Consider the following 17,837-nt stretch of genomic DNA (forward strand, 5'->3'; position numbering starts at 1 on the left):
GTTTCTGTAGTGTAGTGGTTATCACGTTCGCCTCACACGAGAAAGGTCCCCAGTTCGAAACTGGGCAGAAACACAGCTTTTTCTCTTGGAAAACGATCTTTTTGACTTTCAGTGCTTGTTCTTTATTGCTTGCCATGACCACAGCATTTTTTGTTTGTTTGAATCGGTTGGTTTCTGTAGTGTAGCGGTTATCACGTTTGCTTTACACACGAAAGGTCCTCAGTTTGAAACTGAGCAGAAACACAGTGTTCCTCTTGCAAACTAGCGCTTTTAACAATGAGTGCTTGATCTTTAATGCTTGCGATGTCCACAGTAAACGCTCTTGTCTGGTTACTGTAGTGTAGTGATTGTCCTGTTTGCCATCCTCCTGAAAGTTCCCTGTTTTGATCCCGGGCAGAAACATGTGGCTTTTCTTTATTTTGATCACAAACGTATATTGTTGGCTTATTTAGCCTTAGTTAGCATATTCTATTGCTGGTTTAATGAGCATTACTTTTACCAATGAGATTATTTCTACCCGTTTTTGCTTTTGGCAAGCATGTGTGTTTTTGACAGTGTCTAAGTGTTCCTAATTCAAGTAACACCTGATAGGATCAAGGTGCGAAAGCAGGCATCTAGGTGCTTTTTCTTTTTGGCTTTTGGACAAAGGCATGAGAATGTTTTGTGGAGCATGGTTTTGTTTCCCTGTTTGTTCTTTTTCTCCAATAGCCTGACAAATGAAAGGTTCCTGTGTTGCAAAATGCACTTTGTCCTGTCTTCAGACATAGAGGAAGACCTCTTGACTTTGGCTGGCTGTTTTTTTCTTTTTCAAGTTCATTTCAGCATGTTTAAACATCTTTAGCTTTGCATGGAGTTTCTGAAGTGTAGTGGTTGTCACGTTCACCTCACACGCGAACGGTCCCCAGTTCGAAACTGGATAGAAGCATGACATTAGGTGTTGATATTAAAGCTTTTGACGTTGAGTCTTTGTTCTCGATGGCTCGTCATGACCACAGTAACCTTCCGCAGCCGGTTTCTGTAGTGTAGTGGTTATCACTAGAGTTGAACGACTTTTGGTTTTTTAGGGTCACGTTTCGTTTCGTGAAACCCGACTTTTCCAAAAGTCGGGTCGAGCAAGATCGTCCGATTATAGGGAAAAGTCGGGGTCGTCCCGAAACACAAAACCTAATGTAAGTCAATGGTGAATAAAAGTCGGCAGTGAGAGGAGGACAGGAAACACACCAACAGTGCCCATTTGAATGCCAAAAGCATCAATTCTTCTTACTTAAGCTTGTCAACCTTAATTAACTTCATAATATAAGTTACGCACTGAAAAATGGGTGTTATTTGGCTAAAGTTGTGGGGGGGAGGGCTGGCTGCAGGTTTTCATGTGCCCTGGGCGAAAGAGCGCCCCTTTAACACATACCACAACTCATCATGCTCCGATACGGCAGATAAATAGCGGTATAGTACAATGAAAAATACCTCACTTTTTACATCTCATGACGAGGCCCATCTATTTCTCCATACAGAATCATTGGTCCCATAAAATGTTTGAAACAGTATATGATGAGCTCCACATAATGCTACAGTATATGTTGGTCCCCATGGATGAAGCTCCACTGTCTTATAGGCCCAAATAATGCTCCAAACATAATGGGCCCCATTTCTAATGCTCTAGTGTATAATGGGCCCTGTAAATGCTGCTCCAGTGTCTGATGTCCACCTTTGGAATGTTCCAGTGTATGGTGGGCCCCATCTATCATTCTCCAGAGTATAGTGCTCCCCAAAAATTGCTGTCCCAACATTGAAAACAATCAAATAAGTCTCCTCGCTAGGGAATCCCTGTACTTGTCTGGACAGGTGCTGTAGCTTGCTTAACAGCTCGCCAGCCGTTCTCACGCCCAGTATGGATTGCACGTGATTGCACAAAGGTTAGAAAGGGTACCGTATCCCTGGATAACATGTATGGATAGCGTACACATTCAAAATATATGTCTATACAGCATGAGGCAGGCTCAGACGGTGTTAGGCCCAGTATGGATTGCACGTCATTGCACAAAGGTTAGAAAGGGTACCGTATCCCCGGATAACATGTATGGATAGCGTACACATTCAAAATATATGTCTATACAGCATGAGGCAGGCTCAGACGGTGTTAGGCCCAGTATGGATTGCACGTCATTGCACAAAGGTTAGAAAGGGTACCGTATCCCCGGATAACATGTATGGATAGCGTACACATTCAAAATATATGTCTATACAGCATGAGGCAGGCTCAGACGGTGTTAGGCCCAGTATGGATTGCACGTCATTGCACAAAGGTTAGAAAGGGTACCGTATCCCCGGATAACATGTATGGATAGCGTACACATTCAAAATATATGTCTATACAGCATGAGGCAGGCTCAGACGGTGTTAGGCCCAGTATGGATTGCACGTCATTGCACAAAGGTTAGAAAGGGTACCGTATCCCTGGATAACATGTATGGATAGCGTACACATTCAAAATATATGTCTATACAGCATGAGGCAGGCTCAGACGGTGTTAGGCCCAGTATGGATTGCACGTCATTGCACAAAGGTTAGAAAGGGTACCGTATCCCTGGATAACATGTATGGATAGCGTACACATTCAAAATATATGTCTATACAGCATGAGGCAGGCTCAGACGGTGTTAGGCCCAGTATGGATTGCACGTCATTGCACAAAGGTTAGAAAGGGTACCGTATCCCCGGATAACATGTATGGATAGCGTACACATTCAAAATATATGTCTATACAGCATGAGGCAGGCTTAGACGGTGTTAGGCCCAGTATGGATTGCACGTCATTGCACAAAGGTTAGAAAGGGTACCGTATCCCCGGATAACATGTATGGATAGCGTACACATTCAAAATATATGTCTATACAGCATGAGGCAGGCTCAGACGGTGTTAGGCCCAGTATGGATTGCACGTCATTGCACAAAGGTTAGAAAGGGTACCGTATCCCCGGATAACATGTATGGATAGCGTACACATTCAAAATATATGTCTATACAGCATGAGGCAGGCTCAGACGGTGTTAGGCCCAGTATGGATTGCACGTCATTGCACAAAGGTTAGAAAGGGTACCGTATCCCCGGATAACATGTATGGATAGCGTACACATTCAAAATATATGTCTATACAGCATGAGGCAGGCTCAGACGGTGTTAGGCCCAGTATGGATTGCACGTCATTGCACAAAGGTTAGAAAGGGTACCGTATCCCTGGATAACATGTATGGATAGCGTACACATTCAAAATATATGTCTCAGGAGGCAGGCTCAGACGGTGTCAGGCACAGTATGGATTTGACGGCCCAGATTACACAGCGGAGGAGCAGGGAGAGGTAAAGATTGCAAATGCTGGGGCCCTGCCCAAGCAAGGGGGGCCCACACTTGGGCGTCGGTACTGGCACTGGGCCCCTCATAGTACAGCGGTGTGTCTGACGGCGGGTGTGCACCACCACCGTCAGAGACACTTGATTGCACTATGAGGGACCCTGTGCCAGTGCCCGCGCCCAAGAGTCGGCCTACCCACCTGTCCAGGGCAACGGCACTCGCACGGTGTCGTGCGCTAGGTGGTTACCCCGGCCATGGGGGGGGAGGCAGCACAGTTAGGGAGTTTTAGAAAGTGGCATATGTTGATGTTGGACATTCAGCTGATGCAAAAGGCGAAATAGGTGAAGTACCAGGAAGAGGTGGACCAAAGCAAGCCATTTTTCTGTCACCCTATGTGTCATCAGGGGAAGGTGGGACAAAATCTTTGGAAACCCATGCGTGGTTCATTTTAATGAAGGTTAGATCATCCACATTTTGGGTTGACAGACGGGTCCTTTTTTCTGTCAGGATTGATCCAGCTGCACTGAAGACTCTTTCCGATAGCACACTTGCAGCTGGGCAAGCGAGCTCCTGTAAGGCATATTGGGCCAATTCAGGCCAGGTGTCCAGTTTAGCGGCCCAATAGTCAAAGGGGAATGACCTGTGTGGGAGAACATCGATATGGGAGGAAAAGTAGTTTGTAACCATAGTTGACAACTGCTGTCTCCTGTCACTTTCCATCGATGCAGTATTACCAGTTGTGTGAGCGGTATTTGAAAAATCAGTCCACAACATTGTCATGAAACCCCTGTCTCCAACGCCACTTCTGCTGTGTGCACCACGAACACCTCTGCCAAGCTGCCCCCGGCCCGTACGGCTCGTGTGAGAACCATCACCGCTGCTGTGTGCTGGGAATGCCTCAAGCAACCGATTTACCAGAGTTGCTTGTTTATTAGCCAATATTAGGTCAAGGTTCTCCTGTGGCATGATGTTTTGTAATTTGCCTTTATAGCGTGGATCCAGGATGCTGGCCAACCAGTAGTCGTCATCGTTCATCATTTTGGCAATGCGGGGTCCCTTTTTATTATCCGCAAGGCATAATCTGACATGTGGGCCAATGTTCCCGGTGTCAATGATGCACTGCGAGTGCTGGGTGGAGGAGCACTTTCTGGCAAATCCACATCCCTCCAGTCACGCACAAACCCTGTACCAGACCTTGCCACGCCAACATTTTCACTTGCCCCACGAGATGCATCCTCCTCCCCTAAGTAATCATCCCCATCATCCTCCTCCTCCTCTTCTTCCTCCACCTCGTCCAGGAGAGGTCCCTGAGCAGACAATGGCTGAATGTCATCAAGGATTCCCTCCTCCTCTTCCTCCTCATCAACATTGGCTGCAGACGCCTGCTCCTTAAGGTGCGTCAAAGTTTGCATGAGCAGACGCATAAGTGGGATGCTCATGCTTAGGATGGCGTCGTCTGCGCTTACCAGCCGTGTGCATTCCTCAAAACACTGAAGGACTTTACAAAGGTCTTTCAGCTTCGACCACTGCACGCCTGTCAACTCCATGTCTGCTCTCAAAGTGCCTGGCCGTGTATCCTCCCACAAATGCATTATGGCCTGCCTCTGCTCGCACAGCCGCTCCACCATGTGCAGGGTGGAGTTCCACCTTGTTGCAATGTCGATAATGAGGCGGTGGTTGGGAAGGTGGAGCAATCGCTGCAGCTTCTGCATACGAACGGAGTGTACAGGCGACCGGCGGATGTGCGCGCACAGTCTTCGCACCTTCTGGAGCAGGGCTGTTAACTCCGGATAATTTTTGAGGAAGCACTGCACCACCAGGTTCAAGGTGTGAGCCAAGCAAGGTATGTGGCTGAGTTTTGAAAGGGCTATGGCTGCCACAAAATTACGGCCGTTATCACTAACTACCTTGCCTGCCTCAAGATGTACACTGCCCAGCCATGACTCAGTTTGTCGCTTCAAGTACTCGGCCAGCACCTCTGCGGTGTGTCTGTCGCCCAAACACATCATCTGCAACACAGCCTGCTGACGCTTTCCACTAGCTGCTCGATAGGGGGACACATCGTGTGAAACAGTGGCAGCTGCAGATGGAGTGCTCGTACGACTGCGCTCTGTGGACAAGCTTTCGCTTCTGGAGGAGGAGGAGGAGGAGGGTCGAACGCCTACAGCCAACTGTTTCCTATACCGTGGGCTAGGCAGCACTGTCCCACCACCCCTGTCCCCTGTGGACCCTGCATCCACCACATTAACCCAGTGCGCAGTGAGGAACACGTAACGGCCCTGGCCATGCCGACTGGACCATGCATCAGTTGTGAGGTGCACCTTTCCGCTCACTGACTGCTTGAGTGCATGGACAATGCGGTCTTTCACATGATGGTGGAGGGCTGGGATGGCTTTGCGAGAAAAGTGGCGACTGGGTAGGTCATAGCGTGGTACTGCATAGGCCATGAGTTCGCGGAAAGCTGTGCTTTCCACCAACCGAAAGGGCATCATCTCAAACGAGATTAGTTTGGCAATGTGGGCGTTCAAACCCAGTGTACGCGGATGAGAGACTGAGTACTTTCTTGACCTACTCATAGTGTCTGGGAGGGTGAGCTGGACTTGAGAGCTGCATATGGTGGAAGTAGCGGTGGACAGGGCGGACTGAGAGAGGGTTGATGATGGTGATGGAGTTGGTGTTCTTTCTGATGGCCTAGAATCAGTCTTTCGTTGATATAACAGTGGGATTCCCTGACTGCTGTGGCCTTGCAACGACACCTCAACATTTGCTGCTGTGCTAACCGGTGGGCTTACAGTGGGGGAAACAATGTAGCGTTGCTGACTACCTTCGTTGTGATCAGTTGCACATGTGGCACTTGAGGTTTGGTGTTGTATCCACGCTTGCAAGTGCTTGCTGGTTAAATGTCTAAGCATGCAACTGGTATTCAAATTTTTCAGATTTTTCCCTCGGCTAAAGGTCTTTGCGCACTTCTTACAGATAACCTTGGCCTGATCATGAGGATTTTGTTCAAAAAAGTGCCACACTGCACTCTTCCTACTTTGGCAGACATTTTGCGGCCTAGCATGCTGTGATCTTTTGACCCTCTGGACAAGCTGTCCAGCAACTCTTTTGATGTTTGGAACCTGTCTTTGGAGTGCTCCGGGCCTGCCAGATAACAGCTGTTGCGATGTCGATGTCTGCTGTGGATGCTCCTCATCTGAGCTATTGGAAGCAGCACCCTCTTCCCCCAATGGATGCCAATCTGGGTCAACAACTGGGTCATCCATCACCTCCTCTTCTATGTCATGTGCACCTTTCTCTGTGTCACCGTGTATGGTGGTATAGTGTGCGGGAAGGGGCACCTGAGTCTCATCAGGGTCAAAATCTGGCTCTGTACACTGCGAGGACAATGTAGTGCTCTGAGTGAATGTACCAGCAGAATCATCCATCAGCGGCTGTGCATCAGTGCACTCCATGTCAGATTCATCTTGGCCTGGGTAATTCACCATTTGACTTGATAATCCAGGCATGGTATGTGAAAACAGCTCCATGGAGTAATCAGTAGTATGGCCTGCATCATCCTTCAATCTTGGTTGGGGTGAAGGACACAAGGAAAGGTGTGGTTCATGAACATCAGCCTCCAATGACGACTCAGTGCTTTTACTTTTTACAACTGAAGAAGAGGAGGCGATAGAGCTGGAGGCTGAGTCAGCAATGTAAGACAAAACTTTTTCCTGATGCTCTGCCTTTAAAAGCGGTTTGCCAACTCCTAGAAAACCAAGCGTTCGAGGCCTTATGTAGCCAGACGATGACGCAGGGTCAGCACCTCCTGCATTCGGTCCTATTTTGCTCTTGCCACTACCATCAGATCCACCACCAACACCATCATTACCAGCTGCCAACCCCCGCCCAATTCCACGGCCTCTTCCACCAGCCTTCCTCATTTTTGGTAGAAATGTAGACAAAGTCCAACAAACTATATAGTAATGTAAAACAAGGTACAAGGTGTCTATAGGACAGGGGAGATTTAGAATTTCTGCACACACTTGTGGACAGTGGACACTTTTGGATTGTGTGAGGCCCACTGATATCTGAGCGCTATGTGACACGCTCGATGGCACAGCTGCCTGTGACCAAAGTGACGAGAGGATAATGGAGATTTTGAATCTCTGCGTACACTTTTGGACACTGGACACTTGTGGATTGTGTGAGGCCCACTGATATCTGAGCGCTATGTAACACGCTCGATGGCACAGCTGCCTGTGACCAAAGTGACGAGAGGATAATGGAGATTTTGAATCTCTGCGTACACTTTTGGACACTGGACACTTGTGGATTGTGTGAGGCCCACTGATATCTGAGCGCTATGTGACACGCTCGATGGCACAGCTGCCTGTGACCAAAGTGACGAGAGGATAATGGAGATTTTGAATCTCTGTGTACACTTTTGGACACTGGACACTTGTAGATTGTGTGAGGCCCACTGATATCTGAGCGCTATGTGACACGCTCGATGGCACAGCTGCCTGTGACCAAAGTGACGAGAGGATAATGGAGATTTTGAATCTCTGCGTACACTTTTGGACACTGGACACTTGTGGATTGTGTGAGGCCCACTGATATCTGAGCGCTATGTGACACGCTCGATGGCACAGCTGCCTGTGACCAAAGTGACGAGAGGATAATGGAGATTTTGAATCTCTGCGTACACTTTTGGACACTGGACACTTGTGGATTGTGTGAGGCCCACTGATATCTGAGCGCTATGTGACACGCTCGATGGCACAGCTGCCTGTGACCAAACTGACGAGAGGATAATGGAGATTTTGAATCTCTGCGTACACTTTTGGACACTGGACACTTGTGGATTGTGTGAGGCCCACTGATATCTGAGCGCTATGTGACACGCTCGATGGCACAGCTGCCTGTGACCAAACTGACGAGAGGATAATTGAGATTTTGAATCTCTGCGTACACTTTTGGACACTGGACACTTGTGGATTGTGTGAGGCCCACTGATATCTGAGCGCTATGTGACACGCTCGATGGCACAGCTGCCTATGACCAAAGTGACGAGAGGATAATGGAGATTTTGAATCTCTGCGTACATTTTTGGACACTGGACACTTGTAGATTGTGTGAGGCCCACTGATATCTGAGAGCTATGTGACACGCTCGATGGCACAGCTGCCTGTGACCAAAGTGACGAGAGGATAATGGAGATTTTGAATCTCTGCGTACACTTTTGGACACTGGACACTTGTGGATTGTGTGAGGCCCACTGATATCTGAGCGCTATGTGACACGCTCGATGGCACAGCTGCCTGTGACCAAAGTGACGAGAGGATAATGGAGATTTTGAATCTCTGCGTACACTTTTGGACACTGGACACTTGTAGATTGTGTGAGGCCCACTGATATCTGAGCGCTATGTAACACGCTCGATGGCACAGCTGCCTGTGACCAAAGTGACAAGAGGATAATGGAGATTTTGAATCTCTGCGTACACTTTTGGACACTGGACACTTGTGGATTGTGTGAGGCCCACTGATATCTGAGTGCTATGTGACACGCTCGATGGCACAGCTGCCTGTGACCAAAGTGACGAGAAGATAATGGAGATTTTGAATCTCTGCGTACACTTTTGGACACTGGACACTTGTGGATTGTGTGAGGCCCACTGATATCTGAGCGCTATGTGACACGCTCGATGGCACAGCTGCCTGTGACCAAAGTGATGAGAGGATAAGGGAGATTGGATTGCTTTTAAAAAAGCAGTTTGCGGAGCAGTGGGTAAACAGCAATGCCAGCGTGTCAGGAAGCCTTAAAAGGCAGCCCAACAACCAACACCACTGATACACCACAATATAGCCTCCCCTTGCACTGCACACACAGTGACTTGTGTGTTGTGCAGGCCAAATCGCTAGCAGCAGAAGCAGTTTTTTTTGTCTTCTTCCCTGCCTAACGCTCTCCCTACAGAATCAGCAGCAACCTCTTCCTATACTAAGATCGGCAGAAGTAAGATGGCGGTCGGCGTGCACGCCCTTTTATACCCCCTGTGACGCCCACCAAAGCAAGCCAATCACTTGCATGCCCTTCTGAAAGTTGGTGGTGACCAGTGCCTAGGTCATCACGTTGCCCACAGTGTCCGTGGATCCTGATTGGCTGAAAAAGAGCGCAAAACAAACTTTTGAAACGCCACTTTGGCGCGTAAGTCGCCGACCTCGTGGCCGACCTCATCCTAGGGTCGGGTTTCGTTTCATGAAACCTGACTTTGCCAAAAGTCGGCGACTTTTGAATTTTTTCGACCCGTTTCGCTCAACTCTAGTTATCACGTTCGCCTAACACGCGAAAGGTCCCCAGTTCGAAACTGGGCAGAAACACGCTGTTACCCATAGAATCATAGAATCATAGAATCTTAGAGTTGGAAGGGACCTCCTGGGCCATCTGGTCCAACCCCCTGCTCAAAGCAGGATTCGCTAAATCATCCCAGTCAGATGTCTGTCCAGCCTCTGTTTGAAGACTTCCATTGAAGGAGAACTCACCACTTCTCGTGGCAGCCTGTTCCACTCATTGATCACTCTAACTGTCAAAAAGTTTTTTCTAATATCTAATCTGTGTCTCTTCCCATTCAGTTTCATCCCATTGCTTCTAGTCTTTCCTTGTGCAAATGAGAATAAAGTTGATCCTTCTACAATGTGACAGCCCTTTAGATATTTGTAGACAGCTATTAAGTCTCCTCTCAGTCTTCTCTTTTGCAAACTAAACATTCCCAAATCCTGCAACCTTTCCTCATAAGACAGGGTTTGCAGACCGGTCACCATTCTGCTCGCTCTTTTCTGAACTTGCTCCAGTTTGTTGATGTCTTTTTTAAAATGTGGTGCCCAAAACTGGACACAATATTCCAGATGAGGTCTGACCAAAGAGGAGTAGAGGGAAATAATGACTTCACGTGATCTAGACTGTATGCTTCTGTTAATACATCCTAGAATTGCATTTGCCTTTTTTGCTGCTGCATCACACTGTTGACTCATATTCAGTCTGTGATCTATTAGTATACCCAAGTCTTTTTCACATGTGCTGTCACTTAGCCCTATTCCTCCCATTCTATATATGCTTTTTTCATTTTTATTGCCCAGATGTAGTACTTTGCATTTCTCCCTGTTAAAAACCATTCTGTTAGTTGCTGCCCACTTCTCCAGTTTATTTAAATCTTTTTGAATCATCTCTCTCTCCTCTCTAGTATTAGCTATCCCTCCTAGCTTTGTGTCATCAGCAAATTTAATCAGTTTACCCTCAATTCCTTCATCAAAATCGTTGATAAAGATGTTGAACAATACAGGGCCCAGGACAGAGCCCTGTGGTACCCCACTTGAGACATTCTTCCAACTGGATGTGCAGCCATTTACGACCACTCTTTGGGTCCGATCACTAAGCCAGTTATGAATCCACCTAACAGTTGCCTTGTCCATTCCATACTTAGTCATTTTTTCAGTAAGGATTGTATGAGAGACTTTGTCAAATGCTTTGCTGAAGTCAAGATATACTATATCTACAGCATTTCCTTGATCCACCCAATCAGTGATACCGTCATAGAAGGAAATTAAGTTAGTCTGACATGACTTATCAGTTACAAACCCATGCTGACTCTGTTTAATCACTTCATTCTTATCCAGGTATTGACATACATGTAGTTTAATAATTTGTTCAAAGATCTTTCCTGGTATAGAAGTCAGACTCACCGGCCTATAGTTGCCTGGGTCCACCTTCTTCCCCTTTTTGAAGATAGGAACAACATTTGCTCTTCTCCAGTCTTCTGGCACTTCTCCTGTTCTCCAAGAATTTTCAAAGATTATGGAGAGGGGTTCAAAAATTTCTTCTGCTATCTCCTTCAGTACTCTGGGGTGTAATTCATCTGGACCTGGAGACTTGAATTCATTTAGGTTAGCTAAGTGTTTCCTCACTATCTTTCTGTTTATAGATATCCTGGATTCTTCTATTCCCTTAATAGGACAGTGAATAACAGTTGATGTTGCATTTCCTTTCTGAGAGAAAACAGATGCAAAATAGGAATTTAAAAGTTCAGCCTTCTCAACATCCTGTCTTACCATTTCATCATTTTCATCCTGTAAAAATACTATAGCATCTTTGACTTTTCTTTTACTTTTGACATATCCCCAAAATCCTTTATTATTGCTTTTGACATCTCTTGCAAGCCTCAGTTCATTTTCAGCTTTAGCTAATCTGATTTGTGCCCTGCAGGTTCTGCAGACAGCATTATATTCTTCTTTAGACATGCCTCCCTCTTTCCATTTTATAAACATTTTTTTCTTCCTTTTTAGCATGTGCTTAAGTTCTGTGTTCATCCATCCTGGTTTCCTTAACTGCTTCCTATTCTTCCCTCTTTTCGGAATTGTTAACAACTGTGCATTGAGAATTTCATTTTTCAAGATTTCCCATCCTTCCTGGACATTTTTGTCTTTAAGGATATCCAGCCATTGGATCCCTCCAATTCTCTTTCTGAATCCCTTAAAATCTGCCTTTCTGAAATCTAACCTTGACGTCTGAGTCTTCACAGGTCTTCCACCTCTAGTTATCCAAAATTCTAAAATAGCATGGTCGCTACCTCCTAGGGTCCCAGCCACTTTTACCTCCTCAACCATTTCCTCCCTTTGGTATCCAAGCTTTTGACTTTCAGTTCTTGATCTCGATTGCTTGTTGTCACCACAGTAAGCGCTTGCATCTGGTTTCTGTAGTGTAGAGGTTATCACGTTCGCCTCACACGCAAAAGGTCCCCACTTCGAAACTGGGCAGAAACACAGCTTTTTCTCTTGGAAAACGATCTTTTTGACTTTCAGTGCTTGTTCTTTATTGCTTGCCATGACCACAGCATCTTTTGTTTGTTTGAATCGGTTGGTTTCTGTAGTGTAGCGTTTATCACGTTTGCTTTACACGTGAAAGGTACTCAGTTCGAAACTGGGCAGAAGCACAGCGTTCCTCTTGCAAACTAGCGCATTTGACAATGAGTGCTTGATCTTTAATGCTTGCCATGACCACAGTAAACGCTCTTGTCTGGTTACTGTAGTGTAGTGATTGTCCTGTTTGCCATCCTCCTGAAAGTTCCCTGTTTTGATCCCGGGCAGAAACATGTGGCTTTTCTTTATTTTGATCACAAACGTATATTGTTGGCTTAATTAGCCTTAGTTAGCATATTCTATTGCTGGTTTAATGAGCATTACTTTTACCAATGTGATTATTTCTACCCGTTTTTGCTTTTGGCAAGCATGTGTGTTTTTGACAGTGTCTAAGTGTTCCTAATTCAAGTAACACCTGATAGGATCAAGGTGCGAAAGCAGGCATCTAGGTGCTTTTTCTTTTTGGCTTTTGGACAAAGGCATGAGAATGTTTTGTGGAGCATGGTTTTGTTTCCCTGTTTGTTCTTTTTCTCCAATAGCCTGACAAATGAAAGGTTCCTGTGTTGCAAAATGCACTTTGTCCTGTCTTCAGACATAGAGGAAGACCTCTTGACTTTGGCTGGCTGTTTTTTTCTTTTTCAAGTTCATTTCAGCATGTTTAAACATCTTTAGCTTTGCATGGAGTTTCTGAAGTGTAGTGGTTGACACGTTCACCTCACATGCGAACGGTCCCCAGTTCGAAACTGGATAGAAGCATGACATTAGGGGTTGATATTAAAGCTTTTGACGTTGAGTCTTTGTTCTCGATGGCTCGTCATGACCACAGTAACCTACCGCAGCCGGTTTCTGCAGTGTAGTGGTTATCACGTTAGCCTCACACGCGAAAGGTCCCCAGTTTGAAACTGGGCAGAAACACGCTGTTACCCTTTGGTATCCAAGCTTTTGACTTTCTGTCCTTGATCTCGATTGCTTGTTGTCACCACAGTAAACGCTTGCATCTGGTTTCTGTAGTGTAGCGGTTATCACGTTCGCCTCACACGTGAAAGGTCCCCAGTTCGAAACTGGGCAAAAGCACAGCTTTTTCTCTTGGAAAATGATCTTGTTGACTTTCAGTGCTTGTCCTTTATTGCTTGCCATGACCACAGCATTTTTTGATTGCTTGAATCGGTTGGTTTCTGTAGTGTAGCGGTTTTCACGTTCACTTTACACGCAAAAGGTCCTCAGTTCGAAACTGGGCAGAAACACAGCGTTCCTCTTGCAAACTAGCGCTTTTGACAATGAGTGCTTGATCTTTAATGCTTGCCATGACCACAGTAAACGCTCTTGTCTGGTTACTGTAGTGTAGTGATTGTCCTGTTTGCCATCCTCCTGAAAGTTCCCTGTTTTGATCCCGGGCAGAAACATGTGGCTTTTCTTTATTTTGATCACAAACGTATATTGTTGGCTTAATTAGCCTTAGTTAGCATATTCTATTGCTGGTTTAATGAGCATTACTTTTACCAATGTGATTATTTCTACCCGTTTTTGCTTTTGGCAAGCATGTGTGTTTTTGACAGTGTCTAAGTGTTCCTAATTCAAGTAACACCTGATAGGATCAAGGTGCAAAAGCAGGCATCTAGGTGATTTTTCTTTTTGGCTTTTGGACAAAGGCATGAGAATGTTTTGTGGAGCATGGTTTTGTTTCCCTGTTTGTTCTTTTTCTCCAATAGCCTGAAAAATGAAAGGTTCCTGTGTTGCAAAATGCACTTTGTCCTGTCTTCAGACATAGAGGAAGACCTCTTGACTTTGGCTGGCTGTTTTTTATCTTTTTCAAGTTCATTTCAGCATGTTTAAACATCTTTATCTTTGCATGGAGTTTCTGAAGTGTAGTGGTTGTCACGTTCACCTCACACGCGAACGGTCCCCAGTTCGAAACTGGATAGAAGCATGACATTAGGTGTTGATATTAAAGCTTTTGACGTTGAGTCTTTGTTCTCGATGGCTCGTCATGACCACAGTAATCTTCTGCAGCCGGTTTCTGTAGTGTAGTGGTTATCACGTTCGCCTAACACGCGAAAGGTCCCCAGTTCGAAACTGGGCAGAAACACGCTGTTACCCTTTGGTATCCAAGCTTTTGACTTTCAGTTCTTGATCTCGATTGCTTGTTGTCACCACAGTAAGAGCTTGCATCTGGTTTCTGTAGTGTAGCGGTTATCACGTTCGCCTCACACGCGAAAGGTCCCCAGTTCGAAACTGGGCAGAAACACAGCTTTTTCTCTTGGAAAACGATCTTTTTGACTTTCAGTGCTTGTTCTTTATTGCTTGCCATGACCACAGCATTTTTAGTTTATTTGAATCGGCTGGTTTCTGTAGTGTAGCGGTTATCACGTTCGCTTTACACGTGAAAGGTCCTCAGTTCGAAACTGGATAGAAGCATGACATTAGGAGTTGATATTAAAGCTTTTGACATTGAGTCTTTGTTCTCGATGGCTCGTCATGACCACAGTAACCTTCAGCAGCCGGTTTCTGTAGTCTCTTTCACACATCAGGTTTTCGCCGTCAGGCGCGATCCGGCGCTTTTGACAGAAACCGGATCCGGCGAAATGCTATGCCGGATCTGGTTTCCCCCCAATTGACTTGCATTTGCGCCGGATGGCTATGCGTTTCATCCGGTTTTCGCCGGATCCGGCAATGTGTCGCGATCCGGCTTCTGGAAAAAACGGCTACTGTAACGTTTTTTGTCTCCGGCGAAAAAGCCGGACACGCCGGATCCGGCGCGTCCAGCTTTTTCACACAATGAAAGCCTATGAGCGCCGCAATGCGCCGGATCCGGCGGCCGGATACGGTTTTTTGGTCTGAGCATGCTCAGTAGCTCTGCCCACAGGAGATATATAAAAGCAAGACAATGGGACCCTCAGCCACACCCAACCCAAGCCAAGAACCAGGAGCAGGAGAAGGCAGCAAACATCTGCAGCAGCAGCACCATCAGCACCACCACAAATGGAGCAGCAAATGGAACATGCTGAGGAGGGGAGTCCAGCAGCAGATAAGAGATGGTAATTATCAAATCCCCCATTCCTCCAAACTAGGGCCATGGAATATCAAGATATTCATTGGCCCTTTGTTTCTCTTTATTCAACAGCCGCCAAAGAGATGCAGCAGCAGCAGAAATGGCATCACTGGCAGCAGCAACAGCAGCAGCAATACCCACAGCCATGGAGTCTGGCCATCAACAGGACAGCACATCTTCTTCTGGGAGCCCTCCCTCGCATCGTCAGCATTTGACGGTAAGTTTTTATTTCCAAAATCCATCATCTCTGTAATATATGTCTATTCATTGCCTTTTATTTCAAAACAGGAATCACAAGATGAAGAGGAGCTCCCAGAAGAAGAAGGAAGGGGTGGACAGACACTTGGAGTGGGCTCACAATTGGTAAGTTTTTTGCATCAAACGCAGAAACACAACATCACACTACACACAACACATAGAAAACAACGTTCTGCAGACCACACACAGCAAACAAATGCCTACATCCAAATACATAACATTTTTTGTTTTTTTCTCTAGTCTTCCCAATCTGGTGCTCGGCCAAGAGGTCCTCGCAGTGCCTCCCAGGGTCGTCGGCGACAGCAACGCGGCGATCACCATCGTGTAAGTATAAATATTTTTGCTTTGTTTTTTTGCACTTTTTATTTCATTTCTTTTGTGGAGGCTAATTATGTTATTTTTGTCTTTTTCTTTAACAGCCTTCACAGCGTGCTCCCGACTCTGACGGTGAGGATGGAGGGATTGATGTGGACCGCCTCATCGATCTCGTCAGAGAAAGGGAGCCGCTCTGGAATATGGCTGACCACCGCCACGCTGACCTGATCGTTACCCGACGACTCTGGGAGGAAATCTGTTCGCTCCTTGTGGGCCGCTGGGAGGACCTCGATGTTCGGGCCCAGATTAAAGAGCGTAAGTATATACAGTACCGGTTGCTTGATGTAAACCAGTGTTTCCCGAACTCCAGTCCTCGTGGTCCCCACGGATCATGTGTTCAGGATTTCTATTTACTATGGAAATCCTGAAAACATGACCCCTGGGGACCATGAGGACTGGAGTTTGTGAAACACTGATGTTGTATACTAACCACTCCTTTCTCGTTTCAGGGAACAGAATTGTGAATCGGTGGCGGTCTGTGAGGGATCGTTTCAAGAAGGAGTTCAATAAAGAGATGCGGGCCCCGAGTGGATCTGGAGGACGCAGGAGCAAGTACAAGTACGCACAAGCCCTGTCGTTCCTCCGGGAAACAATGCTCACCAGAAGGTAAATATTACACACCACATGTGAAAAAAAATGTTAGATGTAACTTTTTTTTTCAGCCAGGGCCATACCATGTCAGTATTTTAATTGTTTTTTTCTCTTTATTCCACAGCACGGTGAGCAGCACTCGGGAGCCTGCACGATTGGACCCTTCTGAGGCGATCCCTGAGGAGACCGGCACCGAGGGACACTTCGACCACCCCGGTACATCTGCACCTTCCCAGCCTTCCCACACATTCGACCCATCTGTCCCATCCACCAGCACAGGAGCATCGTGGCCGCCTACATTACATGAAGCTGCTGGTGAGGAGATCGCTTTCCCTTTACCCCACCCTTCTGCCCCTGCCACCTCTACTACACCTGCGGGTACTGGGCGGCAGCGGCAGAGGGGTCAGGAAAAGAGTTATGCGCAAGAGTTCTTGCATCTGAATGCATCTTTCCAGAACTGTCTAAAAGTCTTGTCAGAGCAAATCTCCGCAGGCTTTCAGCAGATCAACTCTAACACAGGAAAAGAAATATGATGTCATTGGAATCACTGAAACTTGGTGGGACAATACACATGATTGGAATACAAGACTAGAAGGATACAACTTATTTGCAAGAAACAGACTTGATAAACGAGGAGGGGGTGTCGCATTGTATGTTAGAAACGCGTATATCTGCACAGAGATTGAAGCTTCAGAGACTGGGAGTTCTGTGGAAACTGTTTGGGTAAGAATACAAGGACAGAACAATGGAAAGGACATCATTGTAGGCATTTACTACAGGCCGCCTGTGCAAGCTGAAGATATGGATGAACTCTTTATGCATCAAATGGCCAAGTTCTCCAAAAAATATGACATAGTTGTCATGGGAGATTTCAACTATCCAGACATTTGTTGGGAATCTCTCTCAGGCAAAACTAACAGGTCAAGGAAATTCTTATCCTCTCTTGCTGACAACTTTATCTTCCAAAAGGTAAGGGAGAAAACAAGGGGAACTGCTACCTTGGATCTAATCCTTATAAACAGGGAGGAAATGGTTGAGGAGGTAAAAGTGGCTGGGACCCTAGGAGGTAGCGACCATGCTATTTTAGAATTTTGGATAACTAGAGGCGGAAGACCTGTGAAGACTCAGACATCAAGGTTAGATTTCAGAAAGGCAGATTTTAAGGGATTCAGAAAGAGAATTGGAGGGATCCAATGGCTGGATATCCTTAAAGACAAAAATGTCCAGGAAGGATGGGAAATCTTGAAAAATGAAATTCTCAAAGCACAGTTGTTAACAATTCCGAAAAGAGGGAAGAATAGGAAGCAGTTAAGGAAACCAGG

General features: G+C 46.2%; 3 non-coding genes across 3 annotated transcripts; all 3 read left to right on the forward strand.

Moving 5' to 3' along the window:
- TRNAV-CAC (transfer RNA valine (anticodon CAC)) lies at positions 1-73 on the forward strand. The gene has a single exon. It is a non-coding gene; the product is annotated as a tRNA-Val (tRNA).
- Positions 74-14,255: 14,182 nt separating this feature from the next.
- Positions 14,256-14,328, forward strand: TRNAV-AAC (transfer RNA valine (anticodon AAC)). Its single transcript has one exon. It is a non-coding gene; the product is annotated as a tRNA-Val (tRNA).
- An 86-nt stretch (positions 14,329-14,414) lies between these two features.
- On the forward strand, positions 14,415-14,487 carry TRNAV-CAC (transfer RNA valine (anticodon CAC)). Its single transcript has one exon. It is a non-coding gene; the product is annotated as a tRNA-Val (tRNA).
- Positions 14,488-17,837: the final 3,350 nt, after the last annotated feature.

Source organism: Dendrobates tinctorius, unplaced genomic scaffold (genome assembly GCF_039654945.1).
Source record: "Dendrobates tinctorius isolate UK_male_01 unplaced genomic scaffold, ASM3965494v1 ptg000432c, whole genome shotgun sequence".
NCBI lineage: Eukaryota > Metazoa > Chordata > Amphibia > Anura > Dendrobatidae > Dendrobates > Dendrobates tinctorius.